At 43.2% G+C, this 16,896-nt stretch overlaps 1 protein-coding gene across 10 annotated transcripts in view; it reads left to right on the top strand.

The window, feature by feature from the left end:
* NCK2 (NCK adaptor protein 2) overlaps window positions 1–16,896 on the top strand; it is a 149,011-nt gene that overhangs the window by 54,384 nt on the left and 77,731 nt on the right. For 7 of the 10 annotated variants that reach the window (XM_036096579.2, XM_078056711.1, XM_078056712.1 and 4 more), the window contains one exon: window positions 6,903–7,010. The exons of the other annotated variants lie outside the window; for them this stretch is intronic. The gene's annotated coding sequence lies outside the window, so the exon portion shown is untranslated. The remainder of the gene's footprint in view (window positions 1–6,902; window positions 7,011–16,896) is intronic. 10 annotated transcript variants of the gene reach the window in all.

The following is a 16,896-nucleotide window of genomic DNA, read 5'->3' as shown; positions in this document are numbered from 1 at the left end:
TGTCACCACTCCAGGGAGGATGGGGGCTGCTGCTCACCGTCCTCCAGTGCTCGGGAGAGCTTTGCAACAGAGGTTGATCGGCGCTCACACGTCAGTGAGCCACTGGTGAGAAACCCTCTGTTTCAACCACAATTTCGAGAGCTTGGGTCACCTCACTCGTCCTCCCTCTCTCTTTTCTCTCTCTTCTTCTTCAGTAGATTTATGTCTAGGACTTCAGGAGAACAGAAGTCATTTAAAATGAGAAGACCCGAGGGGCGCCTGGGTGGCTCAGTTGGTTAGGTGTCCGACGCTTGGTTTCTGCTTGGGTCAAGATCTCAGGGTCCTGGGATCAAGCCCCGCATCGGGCTTCCAGCTCAGCGGGGAGTTTGCTTCTCCCTCTCCCTTTGCCTCTCCTCCCTGCTCATGCTTTCTCTCTCTCAAAAAAAAAAAAAAGTTAAAAAAAAAAAAAAGAAAAATTGTGCTTCAGAGGCGCATGTGTGAGTGTAGGTGACCCACGGGGAGGTTGGCAGTGTTGCTGCTCTTATGAAATTATTTTGTCATTGATGATGTGCATGATAACAGGATACATTTTTCTTATCTCTGTGCTTTGCATTTTCTCTATTATCTTACGAAATACTCCATTTCACTAAGAAGAGGACTGAATAATTCAACCACATTGTGGCTTTAATGCGATATGGATAAAAGGGGGCATGCTCCCTTTTTCAGGTAGGGGGCACCTGGAGGCTATTGACAGTGGGGTCAGTTGCACTTGGTCCTTCCCAGAGAGGGTCTGGGAGTGTGAGGACGGGCGTAGGAGGCCGAGGTTTTGATGTTGAAGGTGGACGTTGTCCGGTCCTTGAGGGTTTCAGAGCTTGTCTGCCTTTTGCCTTTGGTGATGAAGAAGAGATCCAGTAGTTTAGTGTTATTCCAGATGTTCCTAACATCACTGTTCTTTTTCCTTTTTTTTTCCCCCCTTGTACTTCCCACTCTTGCATCGGGTAAATTAAGTGATTTTGGGGGGAAAAAAACCTGATCGGCATTTCTTCTTCTTCTTTTTTTTTTTTTTTTTAAGATTGTATTTATTAGAGAGAGAGAGAGCCAAAGAGAGCACTAGTGGGGAGGAGAGGGAGAAGCAGGCTCCCCATGAGCAGGGAGCCCGATGTGGGACTTGATTTTAGGACACCGGGATCATGACCTGAGCCGAAGGCAGACGCTTAACGACTGAGCCACCCAGGTGCCCCTCGGCATTTCTTCTTGACACGAGTAAATGCAACAGCAGTTCGATTCCAGGAAAGGAAATATGTATCACTAGAACAGTTAAGACATTAATGATGACAGTTCACAGGTTTGGCAGCCCTCTTAGGAGTTGGTCTTCTAGGATAAATTTTATTAACATTTTACTTGTGAGCGTTAGCACTTCTTTGTGGTTGGTTTTGATGCTGCCGGTGGGCGTGGAAGAGTGCTCAGATCGTTAGGAGGGTGGTCTTTCAGAAATAGATTGAGTCATCAAAACTCCTTTCTGGTTTTAATTTGTGGCCCGAAGATATAAACATTTATTATCCGTTTTAGGCCTTTGATTCATTTCTTATGCCACCAACCCTTTTCTTTCTGCATCTTCCCCTGCCCCCACAAGAGAGAAGCTGACATTGATTTATAAGCCTTTTTCCTTTGCTAAATTTAGAACTTTACAAAATACCCCTATTTCAGCCTTTCAACTCGTATTTTAGGGGAAGCCCTTAAATATTGATAGGGTTCTGAAGCCTGGGGTTGATTTTTTTTTTTTTTTCCCCCTGCACGGAAATAAAACAAGAATTTGTGCTATTTTGAGTGGTGAGGGTTGCACTCAGGGTTCTAGAGCATGAATGAAGGGACCACCAGCACCACAATTCCATGTTGTTCAGTATAAGGGCAGAAGATGGTTTGTGCATGTCTTTTGAAGGAAGAAAAGTCAGTGTGCCCAAGCAGCAAGCCACCAGCCTGTGTGGGCAAGTGGAAGGAAGTCTTCAGACTCCTGTGGGCACTGCAGGAAGCCACGCACAGGACAGGGGCTTAGGGACTTCAGGGTTGGTGGGGGGTATAGTGTGGTCCTCCTCTTGTTGAGGCTCCTGCCAGGCCCGTGGGAGAGGGCTGTAATCCCAGTCGATAAGTCCCTGGGTTTGCAGCAACTCACAACCAAGATGAGATTCATTATGGTTCTCCCATAGTTGGAATGAGGGAGCAGAAGCCAAGTGTTTTGTAACCACAGGTAAAACAAAGCACCTTAGATTGTGGATGCCTATCAGCTTCTGCCTCTCTGTGGAAGCAGGATGCTTCTAGAAAACAACTAGTTCGTAAATTTGGCACTGAGAACTCTTTCAGCAGGTTGGTGTGGACTCATTAGTTTATGATTTCATCACTTTTTTTTAAAGCTACTGGCAACTAGCTGCAGATTTTTAAAGAGTTTAATCATCCTAAGGAAGGTCTGACTGCAGGATGACTAGCTGCATTAATCTGATTCAGTTCATTTCCGAAGAGAACAAAATTATAACTACATTTTCGTTCATTTACTGGTGTGATCCATCTATTTCAGGGCGAATATTAAATTATCTCCTAGCTCCAGAAGATGTGTTTTTGAACAGAAGTATCTGTAGGATTTAGTGTTCTGTGAAAGGAGTAGGCGTTAAGGTTAGCTTGTTGTAAGATTTGTTTTCTATCTGCTATTATTTTGTTGAAAGAAATTTTTATTTGAAAGAGTAATACATATAAAAGCAAACAAACAGGCAAAAGGCAACTGAAATCTAACATGGAGGGAAGCCTTCCTCCTATCCCGGGTGCCCAGATGGCCTTACCAGAGGCAAGGTTTATGGTTTGTTGTACGTCCAGAATGTTCCGGAAATATCTAAGTAATAGGTTACTCAACTCATTAGTTTCCCTCTTGTTTCCCCCCTTTTTCTTTTTATAATACAAAGAGATTTCTCTATTAACTTTTAAAAATAAGTAAAACCACTAAATAGTACATTTTAATTGGTGAATTTTTATGGCATGTGAATTATATCTCAATTTAATAAAAAGTAACCTAAGAGTTTGGGGACTGATTTTAGAGAGAAGAAATGAAGGGTGAAATGCTTTCATCTTCAGATAATCAGATATCAATGGTGAGGTTCCTCAGCGATCCCTGTAGCTTGGATTAAAAACATTTTTATGGGTTATTTAGATGGAGAAGCCTGTAGTGAGCTCACCAAGGTTACTGATAATTAAGTTCAAATGGGTCATGAATCTCAACATAATGAGGATAAACTGCCGGGATATACTTGAGGCAGCTTTACCAGGCAGCCAAGTGGTAGTTAAGTTTCTACATAGATAAACGTATTTGGGGAAAATAACCTGAAGTGTTCTTACCTTGTTTTTCTGAGGTAACTATCTATTTTTGAACTCTTTCCTATTTAGAACTTAGAAACATTCCTCCTGTTTTATAAGTGAAAAGCGCTTTGTCTGTAGATGTAATGTATTTTACTGTTTTCCTACTGATGGGCATTTAGGCTGTTTCTATTTTCATACATCTTACCCAACTGCTTTTCATAGAGTTGTGCAATTTTGCATTTTCGTCACCAGTGCACGAGCCTACCTGCTTCCCCATAGCCTCACCAAATATGCCGTTTTATCACACTAAAATAAAAAAAAAAATTGTTCTTTTATTTTGAAATACATTTTAGCTTACAAAAAATTGCAAAAATGGTACAAAAAACTTCTGCCTCCCTTGATCCAGCTTCCTCAAATGTTGACATTTTATTTATTTTTAAAGATTTTATTTATTTGAGAGAGCACAAGCAGGGGGAGCAGCACACAGAGGGAAAGGGAGAAGCAGGCTCCCCGCTGAGCAGAGAGCCCTACAGGGAGCTTGATCCCAGGGTCCTGGGATCATGACCAGAAGCCAAGGCAGACGCTTAACCGACTGAGCCACCCAGGTGCCCCAGATGTTAACATTTTAAATAACCACATGATAGTGATCAAAATGGGAAGTTCACATTGACACCGTGCTGTTAGCACATTTTCTGGTCTCTGACAGTCTGATAGGTGAGAGGTGGTATCTTCGTATGACTCTAGTATACGTTTATTTTATTGAAGCCCAGCATTTATCTGAAAGGCAGATATTTTCCTACCCAGTTTCCTTTGCTTCTTTTTCTTGATTGGCTGGTCTTCTCATCAATTGTAAGGAGCTCTTCCTGAATCAGGAAGAGTAGGCCTTGGTCTGTGTCACGAATTGCAAATATCCCTTTTCTTTTTGTCTTTTGGATTTGCCTGGGGTATATTTTGCCATGTAAAAATTTTTATTTTTATGTAGATGAATTCAAACATCTTTTGTGGTTTCTGGATTTTTAGTCATAGATTTAAAAAGTTTTTCCTTCAAGGCTAAGAATTTCTTCCATATGTCCTTCTATACTTTTATTTTTCACGGTAAACCTTAGATGCATTTGGAATTCATCCTGTTGTAGGATGTGAAGTGTGTCTCCATCTTTCTTCCAGATGGCTACCAAAGTATCCCATCACTATTTATTGAGAAGTCTTGCCTTTTTCCCAGTGACTGGAGCTAGCACCCTTTATCATATACTAAATTCCCAGAAGCACTTGGGTCTGTTTTTGTTCCTGTTTCTTAGTTCTGTTATATGCCATGCCAAACTGGAAGAGATGAGTTCTCTGAAAACTTTCTATTATCTTAAATAAACAAAACAAAATAGCATTCTATGAAAGTCTGTAAAAAGCTAATGGCTGTGCTTGCATATCAGTAAATGAGACAGCAGAGGCCCAAAGATCACAAGAGTTGTTTTGGCCTAGGGTAGAAGGCAGATGGTTCCCTCTCTTGTGTCCAAAAGTGGGTAAAATAATATCTATTGCAAGAAGGCATATTGATGGTCCTTACCTGGCCCACCCCTCTGCAGTCTCGCCAGCTGTGTTCTTGGATGTGGGAGGCGAGTTAAGGATGTATGGTGAGAAATTTGATTGAAAATAGTTAATGATAACATATTTTCTTTTTTTTTTTTTAAAGAGAGGGAGGGTGTGTAAGAGTTCCTTGAAGAGTTTTCTTTGGTAAGTGTAGATTCTGGTCTTTGGGAAATCTGTTTCATTTAGAACCACTGTGCTCATGTGACATCATTAAGCCTTTCTCTCCATCAGTGTTTAACAGAGATCATAACCAGTTCCCCCCTTACCACGTGATCCTTTGGAAGAGGGTTCAGTGTAGTTGTTCGACCCAGGTGCACTGTTGAGCCTGGCTGTCCTTGGTCTTCAGCATGACCGGCAGCAGGCATAAGGTCAAGGCCAAGGGTTCCCAAGTGACTGGACTCCAAATTCTCACTGCACCTGTGCACTCAGCACACCTCAGCCGATCCCCTAACTCCTCTGCTGCGAACGGGGACAGTGAAACATCCTGGTGTCAGGACTGAATGTGTAGGAGAAGTGCTCAGCCTAGTGTGTGGCACCCAGTAAATGCTAAGTAAAGGCTTGCTGTTTCATTGGTCTGTTTCCTTCCCTCGTTAGTGCATGAAACTCCGAGGCCCACAGTTCCTGGATTTGCAAGCTGAAGGAAGGTAGGATATAATTTGGGAGTAAATAAGAGAGTGGGATATATGTGTTCGAGTAGCACATGGCAGGCTGAACCACAGATGAGGTGAGGCGAACTTCAACGTTCGAAGGTCTAAAACAAGAAGGTGTTCTTTCTGTCCTTGGTCCGTCCGAGAGAGGGACCCAGAGCAGCATAGGCGTGGTGGTGCTTCGTGTTATATAGGACCAGTAGCAGGAGCAGGACAGATCACCTTTCACGTACATTTTTGTTGGTGTTTTTTGTCAAAAAGAATAATCCTCAAAATGGATCGTATAGAACAGGTATCATTGAGAAGAAATTAAAGCTCAAAAGGAGAAAAGTTAGGAGGAGAGCGCTTGACTGCTTTGCATTCACACACTGAGGTTCAGATGACATATGCGCGCTCACAGGTGGATGGCAGGATCCCTGTTGATATTCTTTGTGGCCTTGAAGGAGAGAAGTACCAGAAGGCTGGGGATAGCGAATGTCCTTATTTTCTAAATGGAGAAAAAAGCAGAATCAGGAAAGAGGCCTTTAACCAGATTACGGAATGGAGGTGAAAGCTGGCAGCCGGGAGCCTGTCGGCATCTCTTCTCCTTGATGCCAGGTGGCTGGATGTCAGCAGGGTGCCTGCATAAAGTCGGACCCACTTCTGTCTCTAGTGTTAACGTACCTGCTCACCCTGGGCCCTCCCCTCTTGACCCTGGTCACTCTTTAGGAGCCTTCTGGGCCGTTGTCTTCTTGGGGATTTGTCTGTGGTCGTCTGCCCTCCCCGTGCTCTGTTCCCCCAGCCCTATCCCCTGACCAGTGCCCTTGACTTCCGCTTACCCCCAGATCATCTCATGCACTCCGTACGAGGTTGGGGAACAGTCATGTGTTTTTTACATTCATAGTCCATTTCCATACAAAAAAAGGGTGTACAACATCAACAGACAGAAAAGGAGAAAATCTGAGGGACAGAGTATGTGAGACATAGCTCAGTGGAGTGAGGGGAGTGGCTCATGGCACAAAGGAATTATAGGGAGTGCCGGCGCCAAAGGAGAGAAAGGACATTTCTCACCTCCACTCATTGTCCTCTGATCTCCCAGTTGACTAAGCTTATCTCCTCTGATAACAGCTGTGGGGATTGTTCTTGGTGTTCTCTGGCCAGCCCCATTCAAAGGTTGGGTGTTTAGGGGCAGGGTGACCCTGAGCTCACTCACCGCCACAAGGATAGGCATTTCAGTGTCTCGTAGGGGGAACAAAGTAATGTTTTCTCTGAGCACCTACTATGTACCGGGAACTTTGCTGGGTGCTTTTTATAGCTACTTACTGTATACAACACATCTGTAAGGTAATCCTTTTCTCTTTATCCTCTATTTTATAGGAGAAAACTTAAGCTTTAGACGTGGTAAGCCATCTGGCCGAAAGACAGAGCCAAGCAGGGGTGGAGTTGGCATTTCATTCCAGAGCCAAAGCTCGTTCACCAAATCAGGTAACAGGCCTGTCTCCGTGCATGTTGAACTGTTATGTGGATTAGGAGCTGGTTGGACGGCCACAGCCACAGAATGTGGACTGCTAGCTTGATCGTCCCTGAGTTCAGATCTCAGATGCCTGCTGTCCTTGGCTGTGATCTGTGCCGCAGCATGGATGTTAACCTGTGTGTCAGATTTGTAGGTGATAAACGGATGGAGAGATAGGGAGCATCCATGACGGAATCAGAATCTAGAACTCCTGTGGAGCTAGGACAGTGGACTGAAACTGGCACGGTGGGGTGCAATAGGAGGACTTGTGAGGAGCGCATGTCACTCAGAAAACACCTGCCAGGTGTAGTGAGAGGCCAGCCCCACCGTGCAGGTGTGATGCTGCCCGAGAAGCAGGGCAGGGTCAGGCATCGCTACCTGCTAGTTAGCACCAGCATTTCCATTTCCTGCGCTGACGTCCTCTTCTGAGTGCGTGCGCCACTTACAGGGGTGAGCGATAATGACCCGTAGCATCCAGGGTCCCCGTTCTGGCTCCTCCAGTTGTCTGTTGTGTCTGCCTTGTGGGGGCGAAACATACATCTGTCTTGTATGTTGTGTGTCCAGCGCGCCGCACGGTACTGGTAGGAGTTGAAAACATACTTGTTGGATTAATTAACTTGAAGTCTGTCTAGAAGCGGGAACAGTATTGGGATAGTGAGTTTCAGGGAACCTGGCATTGTTCCAGCGAGGAAGGTTTTTGCTTGGAGAAGAGATCCCGAGAGACCTTCCTATTGGAAGGTTGGTCTCTGGAAAGCGAGATTAGTCCTACTTTCTGTTGCATCATAAATTATTTTTTACCTAAAGCTGTTACACACACACACACACACACACACACACACTCAGTTTGCTTGTCTCAGAATTTTTTATTTTTTATTTTTTAAAGCAGATACTGGCAGATATTTTGGATAGCACACATCTGTTTTATAAGTTACCTCACACAGTTCAGCTGATTTTTTTTTTTGTAGGTGTGTTTTCTTCTAGCAAATGAAATAAAGAGCACTGCTGTGTCGTCTCCTATTTGACTTTGGTCCCTGACCGGCCCGAGTTCCTTAGGAAGGACAGCATCTGTGCTGTGCCTTATTTATGTACAGTGTTTGCACACAGCAGATGTGCCACACATTTTCATTGAATAAGTGTGACTTTTCATTCCACCAGCGAGGTGACTGATACTGCCTCCAAGGAAACCTAGGCTTTGGGGCAAAGTAGCAGCCTCAACACCCTGTAGCTACAAAGACATAGAACGGGGATTGGCATCCAGTTTAAAACAAAGTCCTTGCATCCTTTACATCATACACAGAGGCACGGCTAACTTCATTACCTGGATTAATCTTCTTTCAGACAACCCTTGTATTTGAATATTTAGGGTTGAGAGAATAGGGCTTCTTGAACTGGCCCTTTTCACTTTCTGGTCTTTTCTCTACAGTACTGGTTCTTAACTGGGGCTGACATTTTAACCACCTAGGAGCTTTTCCAAACTGCAGATATTGTAATTCAGTAGGTCTCAGGTGGGATCCGTTTAGAATGAATAGGCAAGCTAAAGCCCTTCCCATTTCTGGACAGCATGGTTAGAACACTCAAGATTTCGGCTATTGTACATAAGCTGAAGATACTCTGTATTTTGCCGAGTTGTAAATCTGAGTGATGGGTTGTAAGATGAAAGAGAAATTGAACTCATGAGCTGAATCTGTTTTGTCCCGCAGCCTCTCAAAGGTTTTGGCTTCGCTTGCATGTTTTTATGGGACAAATTCCATGCATAGAGGCAATTATGAATTTCAGAGTTTATTAATTTCAAGACATACTCCATAAAGGGGTTGGTTGAGTAAAATGGCGAATTCAGAGAAAGTTTGAAATCTCCTCCTGACTCTGTTTCCTCTGTGCACAAAATTGCATTGTGGAGTGGAAGTTTATCATTTCATAATGTGTGTAAATGAAGGGATCAAAGCTTTTTCTTTTTGACGCTTACACTGGGTGAGGATTATCTGAGAAAACCTGGGAGACCAAGGAAATGGGTTTGACTTTCTGCCAGGTGGTCATTGAAATGTTTTTTTCTTTGTGCCCAGTTAAAAGGCTGGACATGTAGATTTTCACGCTCTTGTCTGGTTTCAGCTTCGGAAGTGCTTACACAGCTAATCTGGCATTTGTGATTATTTCCACTTCGAGCTCACCAGGAGGCTCTTTGGGGATATTCAGACAGAAATGACTTAATTGGATTTCAGCCCACACACAGCATTTGAATGGCTTTATCAATGGCATTAATTGGGCAGCTGCCATAGGAAGTCATATATATATATATTTTTTTTTTTTTTTTTTGAGCTCTAGAATTTCAAAGTACTCTTCGATTCATTCTCTCTCATTGGTTCATTGCTCATTTATTTAACAAATGAAAAACTCAAGAAAAATGAATTTATAAAAGTAAAATTAAGAAATATGGTTTGTAAGTAGAACCCTCATTTGGTTTTGGCATAGTTAGGTTATTATCTGTATTTAAGGTTCCATGTTGACACTCATGGGCTGGCTCAAGGACAATTGTATAAGGGATTCAGGGTCTCTTGGATTGAAATTTGGGAGGAGAGGATTCTGGGCCAGATGGCACTGAATGCTGTAGGGTATTGGACAATTGCAACAGATCTTACAAATATAATTAAAGAAGTGAAAGTTTATTGGATGATAAATGTCTGTTATTATCATTTTATCGAGCGCCTGCCATGTGGCCAAGCCATATGGACCTCAGCATGTGGAGGTCCTTTCCTAGAGGCTCTTCCTGTCTAGATAGCCTTTAAATAGGGGAGTTTATGATTATAAAAGAATGATTTCTGCAGGAACATCTTCCATTCCTATAGAATGTCCCCAAACAGGGAACTGGTTGAGTTCATTTCTGAACAGTGAGTTGGATTTAGCTGGATAGTGGCTTTGGGAAGCTGGAGCGATAAAGCTATCTCAGTATGGGGGAAGAAATAGTAGACATAAAGTCACAGAATTGTGAAAGCATCTGGCATTTGGGGAGAATGTGGCTGAAACACACTTTGACCATTTTAAGAATATTTAAAAGTAGCTAAGGATACTTTCAGAACACAGTATTAATAAAATTCCTGTTCATTTGGAATAATCATAAATTTGTTCTCTGTAAGTTAAACTTTATAACTATGAGCCCCTTTTTTGGTGGCAAAATTTAACTTACTCCCTTTTCATTACATATTTTATGGAATTTTATACAATAATTTAGGGGATACTATAATATATATATGAGCATCACCCCTACTTTAAAGTGGGGAAAACAAATCTATTCAGTACCCATCAGAAGTAAAATAGGATAATGTGCAGTGAGATGTTTTTCCCTACAGTTTTTTAGAAGCAAATTCATTCTGTGGGAAGCTTCTCAGTTACCAGGAATATACAAAATTCAAACAAACAAACAACCTTCCCACAAAATCTTTCTCCAGAACTTAATGGTTCTGTATGCTTCCAGGGACTTCTCAGGGGCCAAAGGTCAGGGACTGTTCCCAGTCTTTTTTCACTCATTACCTTCATCTAATAGCTGTAAAACTCATGTCCCCCACCCTCATGTTGAGAGTCCTGTTTTGGTTTCTTAAAAGGCCAGTGATGTGATCTAGAACAAAGATGGGGTCTGAGTAAACACTAAATCCCTGGAATAGTAAAAATCTGCATCAGTACGTGTAGTTCACTCAGTTGCGGATATGACGATTTAATCCTGAGTTAATTAGAACCCAGACCCTGACCTAAACAGCTCTCTCTGGATGTTTCCATCCCATGATGCCCATGCGTGTCAACTGCAGGCTTAGCAGATCTCGTTTTCTCTCTAAAATTAATGTGTGGTGCTAAAACAACACCAAGGTGTTGAACTTGAAGGACGAGGGAAATAAAGGATTTGAGGTTTCTGATTTGATTAATTCTGGGCCTAGATTTATAGAAAACAATTGAAATGTTTCTTGTAGGAAAAAAAAAAGGACTCTTGTTTTAGAGAAATACAGGGGAAGCATTCTCAATAGGGTAGTTTGGGGGCACGAATTGCTGCTTTTCTGGAGTTGTGTAAGAATGTCCATCAGTGAAACCAAGCCACCTTGAGCCACTGCCCAGGGCTCATCTGCCCCACTGATGGTTATTTTTCTTAAACTATTTTCTTAAAAACCAGAAGAACATCATTCAGTGCTTAGACTGTTTTTTTTTTTTTTTTTTTAAAGATTTTATTTATTTATTTGAGAGAGAGAGAATGAGAGACAGAGAGCATGAGAGGGAGGAAGGTCAGAGGGAGAAGCAGACTCCCTGCCGAGCAGGGAGCCCGATGCGGGACTCGATCCCAGGACTCCAGGATCATGACCTGAGCCGAAGGCAGTCGCTTCACCAACTGAGCCACCCAGGCGCCCCAGTGCTTAGACTGTTTTATAACTTTGAGTCTTAAGTATTATATATCTATTCCCAGTTGAAGAAGGAGAACAGGACCTTTTCTTTCTGAAGGGCCCAGAACTGGAGAAGCACCATACCCTTGATCCCAGGGAGGATCACGCTTGAAAATGGGACCAGTGGAAAGGACGGAAGCAGAGAAGTGCACCAATAACATCAGCACCTCCAATCTGTTTTGTCATTTACTGAATCATTGATTAATTGGGTTGCTCTCTGGTACCAAGTATGGGGTCAGCGCTGGGTCCCTGCCCTTGAGAAAGTCTTCTCCCATCTGATGAGTCCCTTGCCAACTGTCCGTTCACTGGAAGTGCTGGGGTGGAGGAAACGCTGTAAAACAGCGTCAGGGAGATGAAATCTACAATGTCTGGAATGCCAGGTATTTTGCAGGACAAATGACTCCGTTTCTTCAACAAATCATCCTTCAAATAAAATAGATTTAAAGTAACTTAAAAAACGTGCAAGACATTGTAATTTATGGACATTATTTGGATCCCGATTCAAATAAATCGGCTATAAAAAGACATTTATGAGAAAACTGGAAGAATGGGAACACTAAATATGAGGTTTATATTAAGGAGTTAATGATTACTTTAGGTGTAATAATGGAGTTGTACTTATCTGTTGGTGGTATACACTGAAGTGTGTACAGATAAAATAATTTTTCTGTGGGATTTGCTTTAAAGTCACCTAGTCAGGGTTGGGGCCTGGTTGATTGGCCTAGGCCAATAAATGATGAGGTTGAGTGTTAAGGTAGCTAGGGAGATATATCCTGGTTATTTTTGTAAATGGTTAAATATCTACATTAAAGTGCAAAGTACAATGGCTATGGTACAGTATGGTGAATGCTGCAATAGGACTTTGCACTGAGGAGGGAAGGCAAGACTCAGGAGCATGTTCCCAGGGGTGGCAGTATTTAAACTGGGTTTTAACAAAAGTACGAAGACTGGAGAATCTGTTCCTTTTGTGCCCAGGAGGAAGGTGGCAGGGAGATGCTCTGTGGATTTTCTGGTGGATTTGTTACTGACTGGTTCCTTCCATTCATTCATTCCTGCATTCATTTAGGACGTATTTTTCAGGTTCTTGTTGTATGTGGTGAGAATTTGTGGGCTAACAGTCTGGTGAAGGAGATGGTATATTGGGTTGCCAGGGCTTTCATGACCAAATACCACAGCCTGGGTGGCTTAAATAACAGAACTTTATTTTCTCACAGTTCTGGAGGCTGCAAGTCCAAGATCAAGGCGTTGGCAGGTTTGGTTTCTCCTGAGGCTTCTCTCCTTGTCTTGTAGATGGCCACCATCTTGCTGCCTCCTTGCATGGCCGTCCCTCTGTGCTTACACATCCCTTGTGTCGCTTCCTCTTCTTATAAGGACATCAGTTATATTGGATTAGCCCCAGTCTCCATTTAATCTAGTGACTTCATTAAAGATCCTGTCTCCAAATACTGTTACATTCTAAGGTACTGGGGGCTAGGACTTCAGCATATGAATTTTGGGGGACAAAATTCAAACCTAGAGGAAGAGTGTTTAACCGACTCTGGAGACATCTAGGAATCTTCACAGAGGAGGGGCCTTGAACAGCTTCTTGAAAGAGGGTAGGATTTCACCCCTCCACTGAGCACTGGGGGCAGGGCGGGGAGGGAGCTGAGAGTTTGCAGGGAGTTCCCAAAGATGAGGTGTGAAGGTGGGGGAGAGGGCTTTGCAGACCAAGATGGTGAGTAGCCATTTTAGCAGAGGAGATCTGGAGTAGCGGAACCAGGAATGGAGAGGAGGGCTGGTGGTGAGGGCTTGTTCTGTGCTGGGTGGGGGATGAATGAGAGGGAGGGGAAGGAGCACATGCCCTAGGGCAGCCAGGCCAGGCTTCTCCCCAGAAGACCAGGCAGTGAAGAGAAATGAGGAAGAGGATGGAGTTTTTATCAAATAGCTTAACATCCTAATCACCAGAGTAAGACATAGTTGTAAAAATGTTACAGAAAAGAATACAGTTAAAAAGTAAAATCATATTCCTCACCTGGTTTCCATCCTACCAACAGCCTGTGCTTGGCCTTGCCTGCTTTTTAAGATTCTATTTAAAAAAAAAAAAAAAAAATGTGAGCGAGTGCGTGTGTGTGTGTTCACGCACACGCACGTGAGAGAGAGAAGTGTGGCCGGGAGAGGAGAGAAAGAGGATTTGCTTGCCCCGACCCCATTTGTTGACTTTGGCCTTTCTTGGAGTTTCCCTCATTCTTCCAGTCCTTTATCCCCAAAAGGTAAGGGACATGAACTTCAGCAAAATAATCAAAATCATTCTTACATATATTCAGAGTTAAATCTTTTGGATCACCTAGCACACCTAAATTATCTCAGATAAGATTTCAGAGCCAGCCTGCCTGCCTGCTTTCCTTCCTTCCTTCCTGTTCATCTGTCTTTTTAAATAAAAGAGGGGTTTGCACAAGTTTTATTCAGTAGTGCATTTTAGTGTTTAAAGTTTATGTTCTCAGTATGCTTTTTATTGGTATTGTAACTGCCTGGACAATAACTAAACCCTATGTCATAAAGAATGCTAGTGAGCCTTCTAAAAATGTTACAGCCATACCTCATCCTGTTGCACTTCGCTCATATTGTGTTTTTTACAAATTGAAGGTTTGTGGCCACCCTGGGTTGCTCAAGCCTATTGGTGCCATTTTTCCAACGGCATTTGCTCACTTCATGTCTTTATGTCACATTTGGTAAGGCTTGCAGTATTTCCAACTTTTGCATTATTATTACATTTGTAATGGTGATCTGTGATCAGTGATTATGACTCACTAAGAGCTCAGATGATGGCTAGCATTTTTTAGCAATAAAGTATTTTTTAAGGCGCGTGCATTGTTTTTTTTTTTTTAGACCTAATGTTATTGCACACTTGATAGACTGCATTGTAGTATAAACAAAACTATAAATAAGCTGGAAAGCCAAAAAATTCATGACTTGCTTTTTGTAATATTCACTTCATTGCAGTGGTCTGGACCTGGAGCCACAGTATCTCCAACGTATGCCCGTATATGTAATTAGATTGTCTAGTTATCGCATTGAGATGTGTGGCAAGGGTTTTTCATGCTGTTTCTGAAAACTGATTTGGACTAGTGGGAAGATCTTAAGAGTAACACCTTATCAGACCTTTTGGAGAATGGAATATTGTATTGAAGAGGCTACCATCAAATGTATAAACAAAATCTTTACAAACCATTGGAAATGGCGTTACTAATCAAATTCCTATCTGTTAGAATTTTTCAGCAGCAGACTGTAATATTTAAATTCATATTAAGATTTGCATTATGACTTTTTTTGTCACAGAATTTTAGATAAGGTTTAATAATTTTTTTGGTACTGCATCATCAATTTTTGATAATTATTAAATCCATTTGCATGTCAAAGCTGCTGAATCAGAGCTGAGGGACCCTGGTCCTGGTGGAGCAAACAGGCAGAGTCATACAGTACAGGGCACTGGGCTTGCTGAGCCGAGCCTGGAACCCTCATGCTCCTGTCCCGTGGTCTCTTGGCTTTTCACTTTCTCTGGCCTGTTTATATGTGGTTGACCCCACTACCTGCAGTTTTGCTCTTTTTCTCAGTCCTGAAGGCAGAAATCTCTGTTATTTTATTTATTTATTTTTTTTTTAGAAAATTTTTTTTTTTAAAGATTTTATTTATTTATTTGAGAGAGAGAGAGCACATGAGAGGGGGGATGGTCAGAGGGAGAAGCAGACTCCCTGCTGAGCAGGGAGCCCGATGTGGGACTCGATCCCGGCACTCCAGGATCATGACCTGAGCCGAAGGCAGTCGCTTAACCAACTGAGCCACCCAGGCGCCACAGAAATCTCTGTTATTTTAGAACCTAGAAACCTCAGAGCTGAAAATCTGACCATTTACCCTCCTCCCCAGACACCTACCTTAGCCACATGTGATGCCTCTTGGGGGCTGTTCGGAGAGTTAGAAATTAGTACTTTTTTTTTTTTCCATTTTCATTAACGACCTTCTGATCAACAGAATCAGTTGAGAACCGGCTTTATCATTTAGACCTGATGTAAATCTAGCCCAGTGCAGAAAAACTTGGTATCTGTCCTGCTTAGGACTGCTTTATCTTGAGTAAAAATCCTAATTTCATGGCACTTTTTGAAATTTTGGAAACTAGCTTATGGCCTTCGGTACCCTCCGGGCCCTGACTGGGAACCACCGTGCACGAGGGGAGAAACGAGGCTTGAGTTTTAGCCAAGCCATTCAAGGAGACTTTTGTGTAGCTTTGTTCAGTGTCTGAAATGAGCACTTTTCCACCGGAATAAAGTTTTCCGCCAAGTAGTTCGGTAGGAATGAAATATAGCTTGTTCTGCCAGAAGTCAACAAGGCAGCCTGTCCCCATGTTGTTCTGGTCAGGCGGTGACCCTCCATATTCGTTCTGAGCTGGATATCCCCTAGGCCATTGTGGGGCCTATGTGCTCTGAAGAGGGGTCTCAACGTGGGAAGGGCGAGGAGGGGAAGAAAGGATGAGATGAGGCTGTGGCATTCGTGAGCCCAGAGGCCTATGATAGTCACGTGATCCCCCCCCTTTTTTAAATAAAAGAAAAAAGATAATTGTCTTTCTCGCTGTCTACAGATTAGGGGTCTGGGGGGTTCTCTTGGTGTGTTTGGCATATGTAAGTTTTGGTTATGATGCATACCTGAGGGGGCCTGTGAGTCTTTATGTTGTGTGCGGTACCCAACCCAGTCAGATTGTGGCTTTCGGTAATTCTGTGTTTGCTGCATTAGCATCAAAGAGAAACAGTTTCTTTGAAAATAAAGTGGTATGTACCTTCATGGGCGGGCTTCTTTGCTACAGCATTGTGCTGTCCCTACCCTCTTGGAGAGGCTGAAGCCAGCCTCCCGGGGTAGCAGAGACTCCCGACATAGGGCAACGGGAGACAATCTTCGCCTGAGTCTCCAGGCTCTGCCTGCTAGTGGTGATCTTTTTTGAGAAGAAAGAGCGAGGCTGGGCTTTGAAATCAGACCCCAGGGTAGCTTCAGATTCCGGCTGGGGGACATCTGGTGGTTTAGTTCCTGAGCTGAATGATAAGATTTATCTCCCAAGGTCGCTGTGAGGGTGGAGTACCAGTGCCGTGTTTCACTGGGACCAGTACAAACCCTTCTCCCTGCCTTTTATGTTACTCAGTTCTGTGAATCAAGGAGGCGAGGTGGTATCACCTGAGCACTCAGTCTGAGGCTTTGGGAGATTCGAGTTGGCCGGGAACTTGGGCCACCTGTAAAGCAGGTCGAGCTGTTGTGTCCAGCACATAGCCATCAGCAGAACGGGGCACATAGCCTCTTATTAACCCTTAGTGACTCCTCCGGAGCGAAGTGCATTCGTGATGGACATCACCCCTGGACCTCCATGCAGGTGTGAGGGAACTGCCTGGGACCATCCAGAAGACGTGTCTGGTGCTGCAGCAGGCGC

This window comes from Halichoerus grypus, chromosome 10 (assembly GCF_964656455.1).
Source record: "Halichoerus grypus chromosome 10, mHalGry1.hap1.1, whole genome shotgun sequence".
NCBI classification, from domain to species: domain Eukaryota; kingdom Metazoa; phylum Chordata; class Mammalia; order Carnivora; family Phocidae; genus Halichoerus; species Halichoerus grypus.
Note: the sequence above shows the minus strand (reverse complement) of the source record. Positions and strands in the feature narration are given on the sequence as shown.